Source organism: Pelodiscus sinensis, chromosome 1 (assembly GCF_052426305.1).
Source record: "Pelodiscus sinensis isolate ZL-2025 chromosome 1, ASM5242630v1, whole genome shotgun sequence".
In the NCBI taxonomy this organism is placed as follows: Eukaryota; Metazoa; Chordata; order Testudines; family Trionychidae; genus Pelodiscus; species Pelodiscus sinensis.
Genome location: NC_143052.1, coordinates 295,838,492 through 295,856,409, shown reverse-complemented (window position 1 = coordinate 295,856,409; position 17,918 = coordinate 295,838,492). Strand labels below are relative to the sequence as shown.

The window sequence follows — 17,918 nt, the reverse complement described above, 5'->3', positions numbered from 1 at the left end:
TGATGCAAACACAGCAAACCTGTCCTCTGCTCATGACACTGGCTTCCCATAAAAAACTGAGCCAAGGTCAAGGTCTCTGTCTTTATCCTCAAGGTATTCAATGGACTTATCTAAGAAACCACGGAAAGCTCCAGGATGAAGACTGTGATTAACAATTCCTCTTTTCGGGAGACGATGGAACTTTCTACAATAAAGGTAATGCTTGGCTGAGCAGCAGATGGATTTTTCTTGGGAACTAGTCCAAAACTGTGGAACAAACTCCCACAGGAACTAATGACCATCCCAAACCTCACCATCTTCTGGTCCCACTGCAGGGCATATTTCTTGCCCTGCCTTTTCTAACACAAAACATAGTAATGTGCACATTAAAAAAAAAAAGCCAAACAAATCCTTTCCAAAAAAAAGCATCTGCCACAAAAACACAACTCTCCCTCCGGGAGAGCCTAAGAGAGAAAACTAATAACAAGTGACAGCTGTCAGTCATGTCACTTAATGTGTGAGCCTGAATGGAATAAAAAGTATAAGGCCAATTCCAATAATCAGAGTGCCCTTTGGAAGAACTATATGGTGTAGTGTATAGAGCAGGAGTGGACAATAATTTTCTCAGGGGGACTACTTAATGGATTTTGGTATGTTGTCACAGGGCAGCTCTACCTCCAAGGGGCAGGGCTGGGGACTAGCCTCCCAGAGTTGTCTGAGGCCAGAGGCTTGGAAATAAAAACACAGCAACGGGCTCGCAGCTCCTGGCCCCACCACTGTTGCCTGGCAACCACTACGGATTGCTGCAGCTCCAGCCGCTTCCAGGATGGCACCAAGACTGGCAGGGCCATAACAAGGGCTGGGCAAGTGAAACGCTCATCCCAGGCACATCAGAATCAGGGGCACAAAGACACAATAAGTAAAAATAATAAGCTACAAAAGTAAAGAGTGTGACAGGTGCATACCTAAAGAGAGGGGGTGCATAATTAATATTTTGCCCCAGGCACAAAAATAGCTAGTTATGGCGCTGGACCATTTAAATAGGATCTTGCTGCCTGACCCACCTCCTGGAAATTTGGTGGCAGGATATAAATGGAAAGTAGCCAGATGCAGTCTGTGGGCTGGATCAAAGTGAGGCAGGCCGGATCTGGCCCCTGGGCCACATCTTGCCCAGCCCTGGCATAGATGGAAGAATGCAGATATGTCAATACCAATCCCAGCAACACCGACCGCTTTCATTAGAAGTTTCCCATCCCAGATTAGGCCAGTTCTGCTCACAGTTCATTTGCAAGGTCTGACAAGATCACCACCAAAAGAGCAGGTGATTGAATAGCCCTGGTAGTTCAACAAGGCAGCTCTCCTGAAGTCTAAACTAGATTTTACTGACTGAAAGAGTCATCTAGCTAAGAGTACCAGCTAAGGGAAAGAAGGAAGGAAGAGATGTGAAGTATCAGAGCTGCAGTGTGTTGTAAAGCAGGCTTTTTCTGTCCACGGCCTTCGCGTATAGCCCATCCTGCCACACAAGGCCCCTCACACAAAACCCGGATACTCAGAGGAGCATGGGAAGCACAATGCAGTTTTTGTGAATGGAATTTGACCTTACAGGCATCCTGGGACTCAGAGGCATCAGAAAACAGGCAGGTGAGCATGACTAGATAGCGCCTAGCTGCACTTACAGATAAGCCTCATTTGACCGTAGCTTGACCGGTCATAGAGGCAAGAGAAAAAGAAAACATAAGGTAATAAAACACAACTGTCTCACACTAACTATGCTCCATCTGGTCCTGTCCACGAGGGGATCACGCACACATCACGAAAATTCCTATAGGGCAGTATTGTCATACTACCTCATCACTAGCCTATCAGGCCCTGCCAAATGCAGACCCTAGCATGGCATCAGACACTAAATTTTTGTATAAAAGACCCTCTACCCCTTTGTTCGATGGAGGTTCCGTGTATTGAGGGCACGTGTCTTATTTGCCCGGCTAAAGGATTGATCACCCTGAGGCTGCCTCCCCACCCTTCGAGTTAAATATAGGGGTGCACGAGTCCTGAGCATGCTCCGAGTTCTAGTGTGTCTTTGTGTTGTTATCGTTGCTGGATTTGTAAGTATTGCTTAAATGTATTAGATATTGGTTTAATTAATAGTTAAATTGTGTTAATTTCACTGTGTAATTCTGTAAAGTGTATCTAAGTTCTGTTAACCACACTGTGTAAATTGTATAATTTTGTGTTGTGTAGTAGTGTTGTATTTAGGTTAAGTATAAGTGTTAGAAATAGAAGTTCAGGAGTTGTTAAGTTGTAAAAGTAGATTTATGACTAACTCCACCAGCTGCCCTAAAATAACCATAGAGGAGCTAGCTTTAGACAGAGTTTTTATTATCATTATATTGTCTTTGTTTTTGTATTTTTTGTTAAGCAAATTAGAAACAGTGATTTGGTATAGTTGAATTGTAATCAAAGAAGTTTGTAATTAGTTAAGTACAGCTAAGTTTAGGGTTTTCTACCCTGTAAAAGCATTAGGCAATTGCTAATTTAAAAAACCATTTGCTAATTGTTAGTTTTGATTAAAAAAAAATCATTCCACTTAATAAAAATAATTTGTTTCACCATCATCCAGTAGTTTTCACTGGGTTGTCGGCTTTAACCCTTGAGGCTCCCATCACATCACCGAACCAAAGTGTAACACAGTGCTTTTAAAGCCTTTACTAGTTTATGGGGCCAGCATTGAATCCAATGGGTTCTCAGTGGGGATGGGAGTTGGACTGAGCACATGGTGTGTCCTTAAAAGAAAAAAAAAAGCAGCTACCAAATATAATACACACCATAATATCTAGGGGTATGTCTACACTACAAAGTTAGTTCGAACTAACGGACGTTAGTTCGAACTAACTTTAATAGGCGCTACACTAGCGCTCCGCTAGTTCGAATTTAATTCGAACTAGCGGAGCGCTTAGTTCAAACTAGGTAAACCTCATTTTACGAGGATTAAGCCTAGTTCGAACTGTCTGTCCGGGATGGGGGTCGGGTCCCTTTAAGCACAGCCCTCGGCTAGCCTGAGACAGCATCTCCACGCTCTAAGTCCTCCTCTGATGCCCTGCCGGCACTGCTTCCGGCCATCCTTAAGTCTGGTTCAGGGTCCACTCAATGTGGACATTCTAGTTCGAATTAGCTAGTTTTTAGTTCTAGACGCGTTAGTTCGAATTAGCTTAGTTCGAATTAGCGCTGTAGTGTAGATGTACCCTAGGTGTGCCACTATGTTGCAAGGGATATAAATCCATACCAAAATCCCAGAGTCAAACATCCCCACAAATTGCAGATATGTGTAGCTGGATCTGAACTTTGTGGTGTAGACAGGCTGCAGCTCCCATGAATTCATTGCCATCTTAATTTTGTCTGCATTTAGGCTGCTATTTCAAAGCCAACAAGAGGATTTAGACACATGGCTTCTAAGGGGAATGGCATTCCAAAATTCCTTTATTGGCTTTGGAATCTCAGCATTATTATGTCTAGGGAGTAAGAAATGGGATTTTATTTTTATTTGAAAATCACAGGTCAAGTCTTACCATCTTTCCACACCATAAGCCTCCATGTTTGCAACTGTATTTTTCAATAAGGACTTGATCCTTCTGAGTGCTGCCCATCTGAAATACAATATGAGCACAGAGCATGCAGAACTTTAGTCTATCAGCAGCTTGTAGTATCAGAGCCTTAAATTAAAGAAGAATTTTAGAGAACCTGGAATTTCATTCTATTTTTTAGCCTGCACAGCAGAAGAGTATTCTTACATTTGACATGGAAGATCAATTTGTGTCTCTCAACATGATTTTTAAGAGTAAAAAAACTATTTTTTGTGATGGTTAAAAAGGTAGCGTTTCACTCAGAATTATTATTTATTATATTATTATTATGTTTAAAATCTTGTTCATGTTGAACTGCTGATAGTCTCTTAGCACCAAAATAAAACCCCCCAGGAAGCTAAACATCTGCCTAAAAACAGGACAGAACTTAACCTTGGAAAATGAGGGACTTTCCTTTGTATGCATAGTTGGGTGAGTATAAGGAATGGCTTTCTTATGATTTCATTTTCAAGCTTTTACTAACGTCTTGGTTTTTATTAATTAATTTTGGAATTTTTAAATTGTTTTCCACAAGTTCACAGACCACAAGGCATCTTGTTCAAATTCGTGGTCTCAGGATGACTGCATCTCAAACAACTTGGGGAATTTTGCAAACTGGAAAGATGGGAAATTTTGTTAAAACAACCTTATTAAACACCACTCTGTGATGCCAGTGGGGAATGCCCCATTCTGACTCTCCAAGAAACCCCAGCAACCAGTTTTATGGGGGAGGAGCCAGCCAGTTTATCACCTTCATCTCCTAAAGGAAAACACCTGACTAGCTCCCCTAACACCATGTTGACAAAAAGGCCTGAGATTCCTCCATGCTCCCAGCTGGTCACAGTTGATACATCTACACTTCAGAGGAAGATCGAAGCTGCTGCTATTGATCTTCCAGGGTTCAAATTAGCGGTCTAGTGAAGACCGCTAATTTGAAGTGAGAGGGGCACTCCGGTCAATACCGGTAACCCTGTTTCCACAAGGAGTAAGGGAAGTGGAAGGAAGAGTGTTCTTTCTTCGACTTCCTACACAATTAATGTAGCTGAAGTTGCATATCTTAATTCGACTTCATTCTGTAGTGTAGCCTGAGGAGTTGGAATCCCGGCCCAATATCTACCATTTGAGATTTTTGGCCAGACTGCAACCCTGACATTGTTAACAACTGAGCTGAGAAAACCACTAGATGATCTGTGCATCCACATAGCAGCTTCTTGATGCTGAATACAGGGGAGACATTTCAGATTTCAGTGGGGCAGGCAACTGGCAGTGAGGGTGCAGGGGCAGCTCTGGTTGGCCCCTGGAACAGAAGCGCTGGAACAATTTTATAGTGGGGGTGCTGTGTGCCACTGAACCAAACTGTAAACCCCGTGTATACAGGCAGTCCCCGACTTATGCGGATTCGACTTACGTCGGATCCGCACTTATGAACGGGGCTTTTCTCACCCCGGAGCTCACGGGCGGCAGGTCGCCACCCGTGTCCTCCAGGGCGAGAAAAGCTTCTCCCGGTCTCCCTGGTCTGCTGGGGGGGTCCAGCAAAGCCGCTGGACCCCCCCCCAGCAGACCAGGGGGACAGGAGCAAAGCCGCCCAGGCGGCGGGGGTCCCGCCGCCTGGGCGGCTTTGCTCGGGCCTCCCTGGTCTGCTGGAGGGGGAGGGGGCGCAGCTAGTGCGCCCCCCCCCCCCCAGCAGACCAGGCTTTTGTTGCGGGACGCCTCGGGTAGAGCAGCTGGGGTGCTGCCGGGTTGGTCCTGTGGGAACTTACCGGGCAGCGCCCCAGCTGTTCTGTCCCACGCTCCAGATTCAGCAGCTGATGAAACTGATCAGGCTGATTCCAGGAAGCTGGGGGCAGAGCAACTCTGCCTCCAGCTTCCTGTAGTCAGCCCCTGGTCAGTTTCAGTGGCAGCAGCTGAATCTGGAGCCAGTTCCGACTTACATACAAATTCAACTTAAGAGCAAACCTATAGTCCCTATCTTGTACGTAACCCGGGGACTGCCTGTAATGGAAACCATTTCAAGTAAGGTGGTGCTGCACCCCTAGTTCTAATACTGATGCTCTGGAAACTGACTTTTACATTTTATACTTCAAAAATCTATTTTGGGAACCTTTGTTTCAATTATTTCCTGTATTTTTGATTAACAATTTGTTTACTACAACAAAATTATCAACACAAGGAAGACTGGCAAACACTTGACACTTGCACCTGGCAGACCCAGTACAAAATAAAACCTAATTTTTAAGCTAATAAAACAGTTCAGAACACACAGGAGACAAATCCAATAAAATATTATTGACCCTACAGCCCTGGTGTATCAATTTTTTAGCCTTTACACAGGTAGCAATGCAGATCCACAGCATGATATATTGCTACTATTTGTAGTATAGACCCAAATCAAACAATTACATTGAAAAAAATGGACTCCCTGTTACAAAGTATCACAGGGTATCTCAGAGTGGAACCCCATATTCACCACTGTCTTGATCTGTTGAACATTAATATCCTGTTGGACCGAATGCGCTGTCATTATATATGCCATTATGAAACATTGGTACACATGTTACTGAAATATGGTGTGAGATTGGGAAACGCTTTTAGCCAATCTTTCAGCTGCAACAAAGGCCCAGCCAGACATGTGCTGACAGCACATTAAAAGGTATCCACTCTCCCAACTGCCATCCCAGAGAGATTGCTCAGAGACAGCACACATGTAGTGGAGACTGCTTGACCAACAGGGGCAAAGATCCTTCTTGCAAGCAGGAAGAAAATATAAGAGAGAGGAAATAGCATAATCACTTGGCTCCTCCATCAAGTCAATACCTGGAAGAACATCAGGGAGCAAATACTCTGAACTAGGAAGGATGGTCCCAAGCTGGAGGGCAATCACAGCCTGTGTTTTGATCCTGCTTGTACCATCAGTCTGGATGAGAAAAACTGTTTGGTTCAACTCTTGTTTAGACTTGAAGTTTAGGATTTAAAAAGTTTGTTTAGTTTTTATTTACTTGGCAATTTGTTCAAGGAATTCCAGAGATTCATGTCAATTTTGTGCTGCAAAGAGCATTTTGGCAGCTTCAATTTCTGCATCAAGATTGTGTCTGTTGATACATACTGATCTGCAATTATTCTTATTTTGGTATAATCAGGAAAACTGTCACTGTTTGGATTACAAGCACTTAGTGCAGAAAGCAAACTGGAGTCAAATTGTCTGTCAAGGTCAGCAAGAATTCTATCCAGTGAGGATGGTTGAAATCAGTTTTTATATATCCCTGGCTACTCTTGGGAACAAGATGTGCCTATGACCGACTCTCTGGACCAGATACAAAGAACTGTCCTAGGTTGGGGAATATTTTGTTTGTTCTTTGTGATCTCACTGTGTTTGCACTGCTTAGGTCAACCTTTGCTACTGTCTGATTCAGAATGGCAATTTCATGTCCTTGGTCCTACTTTCTGCTTCACTACATAGCTGCTTCCATTAGCATCCAGATTATCCCATTTCTTGGAGAGCAGCAACACTGCTTGCTACTAGTTCTAGGGCACAATATCAATCCAGATTTTCATTTCTGCAAAACTTCTGAAGCACAATTCAAAATCTCACAAACTTTTTCCAAAATGAAGAGCCTCAGCAAACAGGAATAGCTCTGTAATCTCCCCAAGAGGCCATTTGGAATGCTGGCAGATGCTCCATCAGCTGTCTGAATTGAAATAGTTTCTAGTGTTTCCACTACAATGCCATATCTTGCATGCAGTTTTCCAAGGGAATCATACTGGCAGGACCGACAAGTTTCCCACCAAGTTCAAGTACCTTCTGGTCAAGTTCTTGCTGAGCTTTAGCAAACAGTATGCAGCACTTGCAACTACTTCTGAGGAAGATGTAGAGCTTTTGAGCAAAGGTAAAGCCTTCCTGGCACTTGGGCGATGCTAGAACTTGTGTCTGCAGTAACCAGATTAAGCTTATAAGCATGATGTGCACATCAGTGAAATGTATAATTCTTCTCAAATTTGATCTTCGACTCCTTGTAAATACCTACTCAGCACAGAAACTGCCTCAGAGCATGGAACAACCATTTAATTGATACCAAGCTTCAGGCATCACAGTTCTCGAATAATCAGGATCGAAGCAAAGTCAGCAGTTAAGTTTTTCATGTGGAAGCACCTCCAAGCTCTTTCCTAAATGATTCCTTTTCAATAGTAGTGCACCAGGATATACAGTTATTGTGAATTTTTTTTCTGCTGCATCTTTAGCTTAGTCAGTAAGGACAGAAAAATACTTGACTTCTTTGACCACTTCAGCTATGCTTTCTCTCAGGACTTCTGCAGCAAAACATATAAAATCAGTCTGGTACTCATGACATGTGTTATGTCCAAACCTAATCACTTATCAGTTGATTGAAAAGGCTGGGTTGAGTAGTAACAACCAGCTCCAGAACTGATTGTAATTTCCTTTATTGATGGAGTTTCATGTTTCATCACATTTCCCAACAGCAATACCCCTGGCTTGCACAGAGTCCATATACCATTAAAAGTATTTCAACAGGCTGTTGATTTTCAGCCATGGCAGAACGATGACTGGAAATGAGCATGTGTACAACACATGCAAAACAACTAGCTTCAAGCTTTCTTGTATTCCTGCCATATAAAGGATGCTGTCTTATGCCTGGAACTAAGTGCATGCTGTTTTAACAAACTTTGACAATCTTCCCATTTCTTAAAGTCACGCTCAATGAATGTTCAGTTGCCAATCTGTTCTACTGGTCTGACTGTGCTCTGAGCAGTGAAGTGATAACATGGAAAACAAACAAAGAAACAAAACCCCCAATGGAATCCATTACAGCTGAGTTGTCAATGAACGGACACAGTAAAAACAACAGCTGAAATGTAGACCATTTATGAGAGGATATAAATTCAGTTTAATCTGTATCAATCTACCACCTTTGCACAATGCAATATCTACAGCTGCCAAGATATCGTCTTTATTCCCATCATGAGCAGATGATAAACCAATGCCTGCAGTTATCACAACTTCTGGGGATATCAGGGAACACAGGGCTTCTTGAAGTATGCACATGGTGGCTGTTGAAGATGTATTGCCACTAAGATCATCCTTCACTATGTTTTCAGTGTTGATGGCAGTACACTATAACTTACAGAAGCTTGTCCATGCTTCCTTTTCAAGGATAGCCCTTCAGCTTTCACAGTTTTCATTTTCAGGGGCCTTTTGTTTTACAAAATGGTAAAAAATTCATTTTCAGTGGTGATACAAGCTCCACTGTACACTGCAAAAATAAAATAAATGTGAGCGTAGTATGTACATAAAAACATACAAATCATGCAATGTAGGCTATTATTCAGTGGTTCCCAAACTTTTCGGCATCATGCCCTCATTTTGATTTTTGAGAAACCCTCACCCCCCCCCCAAAATAGCAGCAAAACTTGAGCACGAAAAACAGCTCTTTTAAAAGAAGAGCAGGTATTGCCCTTTCAAGGCGGCCATTTTGAAGTCTGCCCCAGTCAGCTTGAGCCGCACGTGTTCTGGCGGATGCCTGAGCTCTTTTTTGGGGGAGGATTGATGGGGGTGGGGAGCTGGATCGCCTCGCGCCCCCCCTGGAATTTCTTCATGCCCCCTCCAGGGAGGCACACCCCCCAGTTTGGGAATCCATGTTCTAGAGCATGTTTGTTGCCTAGTTTAAAATTTTCTCCTAAGAAAGAATCTGATACAATATTTATTTTTGGTTTTCGTTAGATTGCAAATGCAATTCAAATCTGACGTATAAACAATTTTCTCAAGTGCAAGTTTTCCACCATTAAATTCTAAACTAAAAAAATCACAATATCATTTTCATGCGCAAAAACCCGCAGAGCGTCCACACCTCAAGGGCGTTTTTACGCAAGAAAATTTACAGTAAAATGGCAGAACAGAGGGCTTTTTCCTGTGTAGGTAAACTTCCTTTTCCAAGGCATAACTCCTTTTTGCGCAAGTGTTCTTGTGCAAAAAGGTATGTGTGGACACGCCGCAGGGGTTTCTTGCGCAAAAAAGCCTATCACAAAAAGCACAGGTGCTCTGATGGCCATTCTACGAATGGCCATCAGAACTTTCTTGCACAAGAGTGTCCATGCAGTGTAGACACTCTCTTGTGCAAAAGCACATTACTTTTGCAATGCCCTTTTGAGGTCTGGATGTGCTTTTACACAAGAAGTTTTTACGGAAGATCTACAGTGTAGACATAGCCTCAGAGCACATTACAAATTAAACACAAACAAAAATACAATTGGTCAAAGTCTTTTAATTAGGGAAGCCTGTGTCAGGAAAAGTATTAAGTGACTGAAAAGAGCTTCAGTTACTTCATATGCTGAGCTGCCACTAATATAATCAATACAAAAGTTATCTTTTTTTTGCTAAGCAGCTAAGTCAATTTAAATTCCATCTGCCACTGACTGAAAATCAAAGATGAATTTCTTTACTGAATGTGATACATGATAAACCATAGCCAGTCACAAACACTGATCACAAACTTTGACAAACTATTGGTGAAGCATTTATTAATATATTGGCTAAACCTCTGTAACAAATTTCGTTACTAAAACTTCTCCAGAATAAAATAATTTTCCAATGACACCGTTTTTAAAAATTACATTTTTTACTTTCCAGAAGGAAGGTGATGGAAAAACAATAGTCAACAGCTGTGAGTTGTTTGTCATTAATGCTGTCCTGGAGGAATGCTTTGTAAACTAGCGCATGCAATCCTTTTCACACCACTAATAGGTAGAAACTTAATCTGGTGGATTGTGGGTTTAGTGGGCTGTCATGGCTGTTCCCATTCTGGCACTTCGAGTGCAGAAGGTGGAGGCCTGTGAGAGACTTTAAAATACCCTGCCACTAATGCAGCGTCCCTCAGAGTGGGCCATACGCCCACTTTGGGAAAGCCACTGGCGAGGCCGCACCACTTTGTTTACCTAAAGGGTCCATAACCATGGAGCCTTGTGGCTCCCATTGGCTCCAGTTCACCATTTCCAGCCAAGGGGAGCTGCGAGAAGTGGCATGGCCAGGGCTGCTGGTTCTTGTGGTTCCCCTTGGGTGGAAATGGCAAACCAGAGTCAATGGGTGCAGTGAGGCTCCGTGGCTACAGACTCTTTGTCTACCTAAAGTGCTGCAGGCCTTCTAGTGGCTTTCCTGAAGTGGGCCCATGCTCCACTTTGAGAAACACTGCACTGTTTAAAAACTTCCCAAGGTCTCAGATTACTTGGCCTTGCAATGGTATTGCTGCCACCACCCAAATGCAAAAATCCTTTTAAGAACCCAGGAAGATGCATTTGGGAATTTCTTCCTGTGGGGCACCCTTAAGATCTTTAATCCCCCCTCTGGAGAGAGATTGAAAAAAACTGACCTTGAAGTCTTAAGCACATGCACACAGAATCTCCTGCCTTCTAGGACACAGGAATCAGATCATAGTCTTAAAAAGGAGATGTTTATTAATAAAGCAAAGAAAACATACTTGGTAAAACATTACTTGGTTGCTAGGTTTTACAGAGCAACAGAATAAAGATTAAACACAGAGAACTGCTTCCCTGGGCTTCAATTTAAAAGCTACAGTGTAAGGAGGTAGTTACATATGCTTAGCTCAGAGAAGTCAAATAAACCTGAAAATAACCTGATTGCATCTGGCTAAACCTTCCCTGTTCTACTCAAATATCTCTTGTTCCAAGGTTAGTCCTTTCCTAGGCATGGATGTTACTGGATCATCCATGGCCTGCTCCCTGGCTCAGTTCATATCTCCCAACTCTCTTCTGGTCAGACAAAGATTGAAACAGGAAGATAACTGCTCCCAATTAAAAATAAAATAAAACCATAGTCTGTTTTCATTGGCTTTCCTAGCTACCTGCCAAATCACTTCCTGCTTTTCTAGCATTCCTGAAGACTCTCTAGGACCCACTGTCTATGCTTTTAATCCTTACAGGCAATTTAATTAACCAAATGGCTGGAATGTCCAAAAAAAGTTGTACCCCTTCCATTCATCACATAGGCACAGACTGGGAAAATTGCAAGACACACAAAGCGCAACACAAACTATACATTTTTAGATATATGTGTAACTGTGCTTTCATGGGTCACAACTGAGAAGACCAAATTAGGATAAACTGCTGAGAAATAGGGCAGATATATCTCAAAACACTATTGATTATTCTCACATGAGATACATCAAAACTGCCACAAAAGTAAACTTCTGTCTCACCACATTCGGTAACAATAAGTCATAAAAGCTGTCCCTGAGGCATTCCAGTCTTTGAAACAGTGGTTTCAGAAATGAGTGGTTCTTTATAAACAGCCTTATCAAATAAAAGGTTCTTCTGATCCCAAAGGACCAGCCACCCAGATTAATATATTACTTAGATCTGACTCATAAATCATGCCGTTGACAATTCTTTGGTATTTAATATAGAAAGAAAGAAAGAAAGAAAGAAAGAAAGAAAGAAAGAAAGAAAGAAAGAAAGAAAGAAAGAAAAGCTAAAATTGATTAAAGGAGTCAAATACATACAATAATTGCAAAGTTCAGGTTTGTGGAAGTGATGGAATAATCTGCTTACTTAAGTCAAGCCTCTGGGTATTTCCAAATCATTGGAAGGATCTCAGACACTTTGTAATAATGCTCCCATTAGTATAAGTCTATAGTCCAGAGGCTTGAGCAATAAAGAAGCTGGGGCAGGCAGGCGGCTGGAGCAGGTAAGAAGTAAAATGGCGATATTTCCAGGGCCTTTTATAGCTTCTGCCAGGTGGAGGGAAATCCATTGTTCCAAACAAAGCCCAGCACAGCTATTGGAAAATTACAGATAAAGATGGAGTATGGAGCCACATGGACAAGTCCCATATCTCAATTTTACCCACACTCTAGCTTGAATGTTCCCAGGAAAGTCCATTGTACAGATGGGTATCTTCCATGATCCACTGTGATTGATAGGCCATTCAACTTTAATAGTCCCTTCACAATGTGTTGTCTAAATACCTCATGGGTCTTACCACAGAGGCCAATCATTTGAAATACAGGTACAGAACTAATATTAATAACTTCAAATACAAAAATGATACCTGTATACAAATAGCATAATCATGTTCAGCAGATCATAACCGTTCCATAGACATTGCACATGCCACATTTTGTACAATATTTCTTGCAAATATATAATAGCGGTTGCAACAAATGATCTATATGATCATATTTCAATATGTATTGTTCTTAAAATGGTCTAAAGTCTGGTGGGAGGAATGCCCACTTGATCCAGATGGTATGGTATCTCTGGTTGAATGAAACAATAAAAGACATGACAACCATCTAGCCTAAAAATCAATGTTGTTTTATCAATTTTTATTAATAAAGTAATGCTTGTATTGTTTTCTGGTTGGTTGTTCTGTTTTGCTTAATTCCAGGGGTGTGTGTGTGTGTAACCCACAGAATTTGTTCAAGAATGGAACCTACAAGATAGTCTGTCAAATATCTAAAACAACATCAGGTTAAATGATCTTGAAGTCTATGATGCAATTCACGAGTTGGAAGGTGTTTAAATCCTGAAAAATTGTTATTTTCACATCCATTTTTGTTTGTTGATAAGCCGTGCTATTAGCAACTGCATTGGAATCTCTCATATAACTCTGGGAGGGGAAGAAAAATATTGGTTATCACCTGTCTGTCATTTGCACAGTTTGCCTTAACTGGCATCAGAGCCGTAGTTCAACTTAGGAGCGATTAGATGTTCCTTTGTAATAGCCACTTGGCTGCAATATAAATGTCAGTTAGTATTGGGATTGATCATGTCCTTTCATTTTGAGGCTGATGGCTAAACCAAGTTTGAATCTTCTTACATTATTAGCTATAGCTAATAAGGAATTGTTGGTTCATTTGCAGGCCCATGTGGATTGATATGTCTTTCCCTGGGGAAGATAACCGAGCTAACTTTATAAGCCACTTCATGATGGTCTATAGAACCTGCCTCCTTTAGTCCTGCCAATAAACCAGAAACATTGAAAAAAATCTCATAGTAGAAAAACATTTTAAAATTAAGACCTTGACTCAGTCAAGTCAAATGGCCAAATGAGTGAACATGATAGGAGAGCTGCATTATCAAAGCTAGTAATCCTATATGCCATTAAATATTTAGACTGATCTATTTGATCTATTTCTCTCGAGCTCTTTCTTTGGGAGGTTTAATAGTTTCCTGAAAACTTGACACTCTGAATAAGCCGCCTAAATATCCTTCTTCAGGCAAATTTGCATCCTGATGCAAAGAAACAATTCTGGGATAAGAGCATGGTTTTTAATTTTCAATGGGATTAGCTATGGCAGGTATACTCAGTCCTTATCTGCAAGAATGGGGAAGAGGAGCATGCTTCCTGGGAGCATAATAGCCATCGCCTTGCTCGTGGGACCAGTCCTATTTACTTTAAATGGGACTGCTTCCATACAGAAGGGGAATGTAATTCAGCTTTGAATAGAGGCCTACCTAGCGTAGTCTACATTGCACTGTTTCAAGATAACAATCTGAGCGTCTACCCAGCAATTCTGTTATTTCGAAATAATTTTGAAATAACGGATGGCTTATTCTGACTTCTGTAAATCTCATTCCACGAGGAAAAACACCTATTCCAAGATAGCTATTTTGAAATAGGGCGTGTGTGGACGTGGCATAGGGAGTTATTTCGAAATAAGGGGCCTCCAGGAAATCCCACAGGTGCCCAGCTGGCCATTTTGTTCTCACTCCTCAGGACTCTAAAGTTCTTCTTCCCCTGCAGCCCTTAAAGATGCAGACACAGGGGAAAGGGCTTGTGGCAGGAAGCTGGCCCTGACAGCCTCCAGCCACACTGCTGCTGCCATAGCACATTGTCTGGCCACCATGTCTGACTCTCGAGCCCCCCAAGAGCCCACCACAGTTCCCAGGGAGCAGTCTGATGGTTCCCAGGAGCCTACCAGGCAGCAAAAGAAGCGTGCACCATCCTGGTCTGGGGCGGAGATCCTGGGTCTCATTGAAGTGTGGGGTGAGGAGGAAAAACCTCCAGGATCTCTGCTCCAGATGGCACAATGCTGATATCTACAGCCACATGTCTGATAGCCCGGCCACCAAGGGCCCCATCCAGACCCAGGCGTAGGTTCAGATGAAAGTTAAGGAGCTCTGTCAGGGCTATGCAAGGGCAAGGGAGCGCAGCTCCCACTCAGGAGAAGAACCACACTCCTGCCCATGTTATCAGGACCTGCACCTCATCCTGGGGGGTAGTGTAGCCCCTTCCCCACCACTCGGGGTTGGAGACACCCATTGTCGCCTTCCCAGGGGGAAGAGCTGGTGAGGAGGAGGAGGGGGACTCCGATGCAGCCAGCACCGTGACGTTGGTGACACTGGAGCTGGTATCCCATGGCCTGGATGTGTCCAGAGCATCCTCCAAGGCTGGGGAGGGAACATCAGGTGAGTGATCTCAGGCACATGATACAGACAGGGTGGAGGTGGCAGGCAGCGAGTGGTTGGGGTGCGCTCCTTGCTCAGCCTTGTCGGCCTGAGGAATCGTGCTGCATTCTGTGCATGTGGATACATGTACAGCACCAGTCTGGGCAACACAGCCCAAGAAGGCTGCATAAGAGCACCCTTGGGCTCCTGCTCACAGGGTCTGGGGAGGCCGGCCAGACACCCAGGTGGGACACCCTCCCATCACAAGCCACCACTAGAAGGAGGCTGGGGACAAGCACACACACACACACAACTCGGGAGTGCCACACATGTATGCCTGCATGCTCGAGGCAGCACCGCTCCCAGAGACAGCACTGCCAGATGTACGTTTGTCTGCTGCTCACACCTCCTTCCCTCCCTACACCCTCACCCCTTCTCCCCCAGTGGCCAGGGATACAAATTCTCTCCCCTTGGGATGCCACCACTGCCAGACCCGGTGTGTGCGTGGAACCGAGGCAAGCCCAGCCAGCCTGAGGCCCCCTGCCCGCCCACAGGATCCTGGTGTGGCCGTCAACTTCCCATGCTTGCTTGTCCCTGGGAGATGGGGGGAAAGGGGAAAGCATGCTTCCCTGCTGACATCTGGGCCCCTGTAAGAAAAGGGTCTGCTGTCCAGGCCGTAAATGGCCTTGCTCGCAGGACATCACTGTCATCTGACCCGAGAACTGTCAATCTCAGCTACAGATGGGCTTCAAACACAGTGTCCTCTGGGATAACTGACCCTCTCTCTTTATTCTCCACAGCCAGACCAGCCGCAAGAGAGGGACGGGCAACACCACGTGAGGCAGCCGCCTGACACTGGGAGAGCTGCAGGCGCCAAAGAACTGCTGCAGGATCACATCTCCATACTCCGGGCCTTGCACGAGAAGCTGGACCAGCGGCTCCGGGAGGACACGCAATGGCATAGAGAGACCTGGATGGAGTTGCTGCAGTAGGGACGCAACATGTGTGTAACCGTACAGGCTCTCCTCACCCACCTGAAGCCAGCTCCTGCTGCTGCTCCTGTCCCAGTCCCAGCTCCGTGTCCTGCCCCATCTCCCATGCCTGACCCTGCTCCAGCACCCCTTCTTGCTTCTTCCCCTAGCCTCCACGCCTCCCCTGTGGCTGCCGAGGTCCCCACACACAAGGCAGAGGAACCATCCAAGCCACACACTACTCCCAACTCCAGCCCTGAGCCTCTTCTCCCCCCTCCTCCCCTTTCAGTTTCCTCTCCCCCTCTCCCGTCCACCAGGTTCTTTTCCTGGTCCCTCCCCAGTTACTTCTACCTCAAATAAATAACTAAGCAGGGTTTTGTTTTTCAAAAACAAAGTTTGTTTTATTGTCTCTTCAGGAGAGAGAGGTGGAGGGGTGAAGGGAGGGATTGTTGGAGGAAAGGCAGAGAGGGGCTAGGCACAGACCCCTAGTGGGGAGCCCCTGGGGTCCTTGAGAGAAAGTCTCCCTCAGGGCCTCCTGGATGCACACCCCCGCCTGATGGGCTTGCCGGATGGCAGCTATCTGTGGCTGTTCAAAGGCCCTTCCCTCCCGGCCGGCCTCTGCTCCCCACCCAGGGAGGAACACCTGCTCCTTCCTCTCACACAGGTTGTGGAGCACACAACATGCGACCACCACCCAGGGGATGTGGAAAGGGGCCTTGAGACACTGAAAGTACACTCTGCCTGCATGTGGGCCCTGCCCAGCATGGCATTAAAGTGGTCATTGCTGGGGTCAGGGTGTCAGATGTAGGGCTTCATGAGCCATGGCATCATAGGATAGACCGCGTCCCCCATGCGGAATAGTGGCATGTCTACGGCCCTGACCCTGATGGTGCGGCTGGGGAAGAAAGTGCTAGCTTTCAGCTTGCGGAAGAGACTGGAATTGCAGAACACGCGAGCGACATGTGCCTCCTTGACCACCCGACGTAGATGTCGGTAAACTGCCAGCAGTGGTCGACTAGGGCCTGCAGAACCATGAAAAAGTAGTCCTTCCCATTTATGAAGAGAGATGCCCAGTGGTTGGGGGCCCGGATGAGGATGTGGGTGCTGACAATAGCGCCCCCCCAAGTCAGGGAAGCCCATGTCAGCAAAGCCGGAGACAATTGGGTCCATGTCACCGAGGTGGATGACCCTGTGCAGCAGGACGGTGTTGATGGCCCTCACCACCTGCAGAAGACAAACAAACAAACAACAAACAAATAAACAGAGAATCACAGAGGTGCCAGAGCCTTTCAGAGATCACCGAGTCCCACCCTTCCCTCCCCAACCACACCAGGAGCCACCCCCTAAGTAGTCCACATCCCTGGGCTGTGTGAGGGTGGGACTAGAGAACCACTCGAGGAAGGGGGATTCTCCTCCCCAAACCCCCAGTCTCCCACCCTCAAGCCCCTCTTTCCCTTAGGGTTTCCCTTTCCAGCACTTCACCACCACCACCCCTGGGACTCTAGCCCGAGAGCACTATACCTGCATGACGAGGGCCCAGATGGTCAACTTCTGCACACCAAACTGGTTCCCAATGGATCAGTAACTGTCTGGCGTGGTGAGCTTCCAGATAGTGATGGCAACCCGCTTCTCCAGGGGGATGGCTAGTCTCATCTGGATGTCCTGTCGCATGAGGGCGGAGGCAAGCCAGGCACACAGTTCCAGGAAGGTCTCCTTCCTCATTCAAAAATTTCAGAGCCACTGCTGGTTGTCCCACCACTTCATCGCGAGCTGGTCCCACCAGTCGGAACTGATGTCCAGATACCAGAAGCGACGGTGCACTGAGGGGTACAGTTGGAAGAGCTGTGCTCCCAGACAGAGGTTGAGGGTCTCTTCAAGCAGATGGGGGTTGCATTCCTGCAGGTCCAGGAAAATAGCCTGCATAAACTGCTGC

The 17,918-nt window shown here is 45.0% G+C and overlaps 1 long non-coding RNA gene across 1 annotated transcript; it reads left to right on the top strand.

The window, feature by feature from the left end:
• Positions 1–1,750: 1,750 nt before the first annotated feature.
• On the top strand, positions 1,751–17,490 carry LOC142827125 (uncharacterized). The gene is made up of 3 exons (XR_012901562.2): positions 1,751–2,084; positions 14,904–15,035; positions 15,815–17,490. It is a non-coding gene; the product is annotated as an uncharacterized LOC142827125 (long non-coding RNA).
• The last annotated feature ends 428 nt before the right edge of the window (positions 17,491–17,918 follow it).